Genomic DNA, 7139 nt, shown 5'->3' on the forward strand with positions numbered 1-7139 from the left:
GGATGTTTTCCCCAGAACAGCAGATTGCTTCTGTTTGGGTTTCTGTTTTTAGTAAAGAAGAATTAAAGCTAGAGGGTTAAATACACTTATTAAAGGGGTAATGAATCCAAGAGCTTCTATCATTTTCTTTTCCTTGATTTTGAAGTAGATGTAATAGTTCCCAAATGGGTTCCCCTCAGCTGTTTCAGAGATACAATTAGCTACTAAAATTGTCTGAAATACATGTTTTTATCTTTTTGGACATGAAAGTGAAATGTATTTTGTTTTTATTTTTGCCCTGTAGAAAAGAGAAAGAGAATGCTTTCGTTTCAGACCGAAAGGGGTAGTTCAATCTCAGATTAGTTCCTTTCATTTTTGAATTCCAGATGGAAACTGGCAGCAGGTAATAAATTCAGGGCCGAAACTGCATCCAGTTCCCACCGTCCCTCTGTCATGGTGGCCGCGGCGTCGGGGCTTCTCCAAGTAGGAGCCAGCGGAAGGGGAGCAAAACCCATGGCTCAGCCCGGGGGCTTGAATTCCAACTATGAGTTTCTGATCCTCTCAACCTCACTCTGATCATGTGTTAAATGGGAGGCTTTATGAATTCCATATGTATTAATTCATTCAGCCCCTTCCCTGTTTTAATCATCCTTTAGGAAAACAAAGCCCAGTGCTCTTCACTGGGAGCCAGCCCAGGACTGCTCTGCATACTGTTGTGCCTGGGGGCACAGGTGCAACTCCAGGAGTCATTGTTCTGCCAAGCTTTCCACCGGGTGATGGCTTCTAACTAAGTATTGCAAAATCTCCTCTAGGAGACCTGTTCCATACTCTCTCTTCGTCCTTCATCTTCTCTGGTGGAATTGCCACCTTCTGGTGTCTACACTCTGAACAAGTTCTATGAATGGTAGATAGGCTGCACAGGCCCTTAGGGCCAGATCAGACTTGGAAGCATCTCCTTCTTCTTTTTTAAAAAATATATTTTTATTGAGTTTAGAGAGAGAGAAAGGGAGAGGGACAGGGAGAGAGAAACATTGCTCAGCTGCCTCCTGCATGTCCCCCACTGGGGATGGAGCCCACAACCCAGGCATGTGCCCTGACTGGGAATTGAACCAATGATATCTTGATGCATGGGACGACACTCAACCAATTGAGCCACACTGGCCAGGATAAGTATCTCCCTCTTATCACCTCCCCACTCCCACCTCTAGCAGAGCCAAGTCTCTGGTCCATGCCTGCTGTCCCAGCTCCGCCTAATGTTCTTCTGTACTCTACCATGTCACCTCAATAACCATAAGCAACACTTGATTCTCATCTGCCCATTTCTCTCTGGTACCTGAATTTCTAAGAATTGAGTATGCTGCACTTACATCTGAAAGATGAAATGTCAATTCTCCATATCATGGACCTCAGAGTCTTCTGCAACTAGAAAGGAAAAGGCTTTAAAAATGAGTGTGGCTTTCTGAATCTTTAGGAGGCCTCCAATGGCAACAAGACTTTTATATTTAGGATCGTGTGAATTACACATAGAGAACTATGGGCTGGTGGATAGCTTCCAAGTACTAGAAATTATATTTCTCTCCCTTTTGATAATTAGTTCAAGGTCTTTACCACAAGTGACATCATGTCTCAGAAGCAAAAATAGGTCCCTATTAAGACTCTGTAATGTCTTCTATCTAGTAGATCCTATTTCCTCCTCATGGCCTCGTCTCCTCACCTTCCTCATTGGCTCTCTGACCTCAGAGCTTTTTCTTGCTGCTGCCTGGAGCCTTAGATAATTAGGTATAGTCTGACTAGATGAGGTTAGGGGCTTGGATATGCTGATTGCTTTTCAGTTTACCTTAGAAGCCCAAAGGACCCAGGGCTCTGGAGAAGGAGATGGTGGGCATTGTAGACAATTATCATGAACCAAGTGGGTCATTTGGACCTTAGGCACAACTAGGTGTGGGAATAATGTATATCATCTGTGAAACCTCGTTGGGTGGGATAAAATTGCCTCCCTCACTGAGCAGTCAGTACGACGTGCTTCACATGTGTGATTTCATTTAATACTGAAAAGAACTCTTTTAAAAAGCTGTGACACATTTACACAATGGAATACTACTCAGCCTTTAAAAAAAAAAAAAAAAAAAAAGGAAATCTTATCCTTGTGACAGCATGGGTGGATCTGGAAGGCATTGGGTTAAGTGAAATAAACCAGTTGGAGAAAGACAAGTATCACATGATTTCACTTATACTTGGAATCTAATGAACAAAATGAACTAACAAGCAAAATAGAAACAAGACTCATAGAGAGCAGGCTGACAACTGTGTGTAGGTGTGTGGGAGGGCTGAAGGGGGTGGGTGGAGGGATTGAGCGAAAAAGAAAAAAAGAGAAACTCATGGACAGGGACAACAGTATGGTGATTTGGCGGGGGGGTGGGGGGGGGAGCGAAGTGGGGGAAGGTGGAAGAGGGAATAGGGGGGATAAATGGTGATGGATGGAAACTTGACTTGAGGAGGTAAACACAGTATGGTGTATAGATATGTGTTGTAGAATTGTGCACCTGAAACCTGTCTACTTTTGTTAATCAGTGTCACCCCAATAAATTCAATAAAGAGGGGGAAAAGGTTTTTAAAGAGAAAGAAAATTCTCCTTGGAGGCAGAGAAATGGGATCATTGACTACTCAGTCTTCAGAATCGCTTTCCTTTAAGAGCAGGAGTAGGAATAAATCGGAGTTATGTCTCAGTGATGGGGAGACTCAGTGTGCCAGACTCAGACTACTTCCAGGAAAGGAGTGACAAGAGGGCTCCCTCACCCTGGCAGTGGCCTGTCTAACCACAGCGGTAGATTCTGACACGAGAGACCAGCCCAGGTGAGAGTGTCCGTGGGTTTCTCATCTGGAAGGTATTTATTGTTGGAGTTCGGGGTGGGGACCAGTGGTGGTGGTGGGCGCAGAATATTGGTACAGAGAATATGAAAACTATCACAGACAAGAAGGGAGTGAAAGTAAAGGCTGGTGCACTGAGGGTTTGCTGTAAGCTGTGGAAGCAGGAGAGCATTAGGCCTAAGGATCAAGTGAGAAGCAGCAAGCATGGCATTCAAGGAGTTCCCGCCACACGCTCAGCCCCAAACATCTTGTTGGTGCAGGTGTGTGATCACCAGCACGTGCAGGAGATGAGCACTTGGCTGCTCCCCCTGTGGGCTCCAGCTCTTCCTGTCAACCCTGCACCCCACCATGAAGTCAGCAAGCCAAGGACAACCCTTCCTGCCCGCTCAGGTCCCAGGTCTCAGGGACCTCCACTCAGTTCCTTGTCCTACCCGTTCTCTCGGGCGGCTGCCCTCCAAATTGGAGAGCATTGGTGAAGTGCTCAGGATTCTGTCGCTAAATGCGTTTCCCTAATCTGGGGTGGGACAAAACCACATGGTTCTAGATTAGAAACTCCATTTCCTTCCTTGACTGGCACTTTTAAAAGTGTATGTTCTACCCTCTTTCCTTGTGTGTTTGGTTGTTGGGTTTTGCGGTTGTTGTGTTTTTACATTTCTGTGCCAATGGGGAGGCAAGTTCTGTGATCCTGCTTTATTCCGCCATCTTTGACAGAATCTGATACATTGATACAGTCAGTTTGTTAAAGGGCAGCTTAGCTCATGCTGTTTTCATGACTGTTATTACGTTACTACAGCTCACAGGGAAAAGATTTAGTACAAAGAATTCAGGGATTATTTCTTTTCTATTAATAGGCTGGGAGACTTCCCAGGTGAGGGGAGATTTCCGTTGCTGAAAGAAGGAAAGGGAACGGGGAGTGGGGCAGCAAGGACAGCTAACCTGGGAGTTACAGGTCCCTCAATCTCTACTCCTTAGACCAGTGATGGTGAACCTATGACACGCGTGTCAGAGGTGACACAAGAACTCATTTTTTTGGTTGATTTTTCTTTGTTAAATGGCATTTAAATATATAAAATAAATATCAAAAATACAAATCTTTGTTTTACTATGGTTGCAAATATAAAAAAATTTCTCTATGTGACACGGCACCAGAGTTAAGTTAGGGTTTTCAGCCGAAACCGGTTTGGCTCAGTGGATAGAGCGTCGGCTTGCGGACTGAAGGGTCCCAGGTTCGATTCCGGTCAGGGGCATGTACCTGGGTTGCGGGCACGTCCCCAGTGGGGGATGTGCAGGGGGCAGCTGGTCGATGTTTCTCTCTCATCGATGTTTCTGACTCTCTATCTCTCTCCCTTCCTCTCTGTGGAAAATCAATAAAATATATTAAAAAAAAAAAAAGATTTATCTTTAAAAAAAAAAAAAAAAAGTTAGGGTTTTCAAAATGCTGACACGCCGAGCTCAAAAGGTTCGCCATCACTGCCTTAGACCGTGCCTGCCACAGGGAGGGTGGTGAGAATCCAGTGAGATAGTCCTTGTGAAAGGGTTTGGAGAACACTCCACAAGGGCGAGGGGCCTTACAATTAGAGTCACCAATGAGACAGGTCACTTCTTGTCATTAGAAGAATCCACAAAGCCGCCGGGCAAGCCTGTGCCAGCGGTGCTGCGTAGAAGAACCCAACTCTGGGTGGGCCTGGACCAGCTGACCCTGGAGCCACTGCCAGTCCCTGGGGCTGTGGTAAAAGCTCCCGCTGTGCCTGTGTGGCTCCGAGTTGGGAAGAAACGATGAGCTCAGAGGACAGGGCTCGTTTGCTCTGGTCCCTTGAAAGAGGCCTCTCTAGGGCCATCAAGCCACCAGTAGGACCAGCCAGGAGGTTGTGGGAAATGAAAACACAAAGCTCCTGCCTGGTTAAAAAATTTTAAGAATTTCATGATGGCAACAGCAGAGCATTAAAACAAGCGCGGTGACACGTTTATAAAGCAAGTCCTGCCAGCAGGACCGCCAAGGAGGAAATGAGGATTGGGAAGGCGCCTGGGGCTCCTCAGTGTCCCTGCTTGTCCCTCCTCCCCAGGCACTGCACTCGGAGCTCCTGAGGAGGAGGGGCTAAGAGGAGTCAACACCAAGCATGTCCCTGTGCCAGGCAACGCTCTCAGCGCTCACACACCAGCCCTATGAGGTAGGCACTGTTACATCACTATCTTACAGATGCATGCAAGGGCACACTGAGTTTAAGAGACTTGCCCAAGATCACCCAACCAGCGGTGGCAGAGCCAGGATTCAGATGCAGTCTGTCTGGCCTCAGAGTCTGGCCCCTTAGCCACTGTGATTTCCAGGGCGTTCTGTATCATTGCTTAGAGAGGGGAATAGTTGCAGGGGAACTGCTGCAGGAATGTAAATGGGTCACCAGGCTGTAGCCTCTTTTCCTTTATTGCCCTTAGTAAAGCCACACCAAACCCACCAGGGAGGTGGGCAAGGTGGCCAGGAGCCCCAGCTATCCAGACAGGCAGAGAGGACCGTGTGCTCCTCCAGGAGGGGCGTCTTACCTGGGTTCCCTCTAAAGCAAAGCCTGAGGTAAGGCTCTGGGTGCAGGTAGTTTATTTGGGAGGTGATCCCCAGTATGAGTCAGGGAGAAGAGAAAGAGTAGAAGAGGGGAGGGAAGGGATGGGAAGAAGAGGAGGGAGCAGAAAACACTGGGCCCCCCTGCTCCTCAATCCCCTCCTCCTGCACGTGGGCTCTCTGAGGCCTCCAGCTGGCGGCTGGCCCGAGGCTGGCCTGGGCTCAGCCAGGGCTCCTGGCTCAGCAGACCTGCTCTGAGCCTCCCAGCCACATCCTTCCCTCCCTGACGCCTCTTCCCTTGGCCTAATTCCCTTAAAACCACTTTCTAGGCCCTAATTACCTCCTTGTTGTTCTGAGAAATTGGTGGACAAGTTGACCAGCCCAGAACTTCTGCAAGCTCGTGACTGTTATGAATCCGTGAGGAGCAGGAATCCAGGCCTGGGGACTAGGAGTGTCTGGGTGTGGGCCCAGCTCAGCTTCCTTCTACCCAGCTAGGTCACACCTCCTCCGTTTCCACATCTGTGGGCAGTAATCAGCCCTGCCACGTCCAGCTCACAGCGTCTGTGTGAGATCAGATGAAACAATGTCTGTGAGAAGAATTTTCAAACCAATGGAGGTTTATGTAAATGGAACACAATAACCATTGTTTGCTGCCCTAGTGCCTGGCATCGCACTCGTTCCTACGTGCTGTCTTCCTGGCATCCACAGTGGGCTTTGTTAGCTTGGCAGACTCCCACTTGTCTGAAATCTGAACTGTATGCTCAAACAGGCCACTGATGAGTTGTCTCGGGTTGTGGTCCAACAAGGGGCACTCAATCTGGGGCCAGAGTCAAGAATCCTCCCTCCAGGTCCAACTGCTAGGGGCTCCATGGCCTTGGGCAAACTTCTTGATTTCCTAGAGCCTCATGGGATTCATCTGACAAAAGGGGTTATCATGCCTGCCCGGTCTGCTTCGTAGGTTCTCCTGAGGGTCAAGCTAGATTACATGGGTCTATGCAAGGTGGGGAGGTGCTCAAGGGCTAAGCGAATGAAGGGATTATTACTGAAAAAGGCTTTTGACTTGATCCCGCAGCGCATATCCCCCCATCAGGCCTGGCGTAGACTTGGAGGCACAGACAAGACCCTGAAATGTTTTTTGGATCTTCTGAGAAAATCAGCAAATGAGAGGAAGGCTCATTCTCTTATAAGCCAGTGGTACAGGGAGTCATCATCATTACAGTGGTGGTGATTTCATGAAGGTGTTGTGTGTCAGAAAAAAAGAAATGAGAGGGAAAGGAGTGGAGTTTGAGTCGCAGAAAAGGAAGAAAACGGTAAGATGTCCTGAAGGGGAGGCAAGAACCAGGAGGAAGGAGCGAGGCAGGGCCTGTGCAGAGCTTGGAATGAGGCCATGTGGCAGGTGATGTTGGCTCCCCCTGCCTTCTGTGCTGACAGAACCCCAATTTTTCTCACGTGCCTCCCCCTACCCATGAACCCTGGATGAGCCGTGACTGACCTAGCATCTCCTTCTATACCAGTGATCCGCTTATCCGTGTGAACCAGTCCTGGCCAATAGAATCTGAGGGATAGTCACTGGAGGCTTCTGGGAAAGATTTTTCTCCTTCTAGGTATGAAAATGAGATGAGGGAACCTCGTCCTTCCTTCCCATCAACATTCCTCCAGTGCCTTGTCCCCTCCCACCGGACATTAAGTAGCTGAGCTGGATAATTGCTGGTTCATGATTCTAACCAGCTCCCCACCCCCACTG

Source organism: Myotis nattereri, assembly GCF_964212035.1.
Source record: "Myotis nattereri genome assembly, chromosome: 18".
Classification (NCBI taxonomy): domain Eukaryota; kingdom Metazoa; phylum Chordata; class Mammalia; order Chiroptera; family Vespertilionidae; genus Myotis; species Myotis nattereri.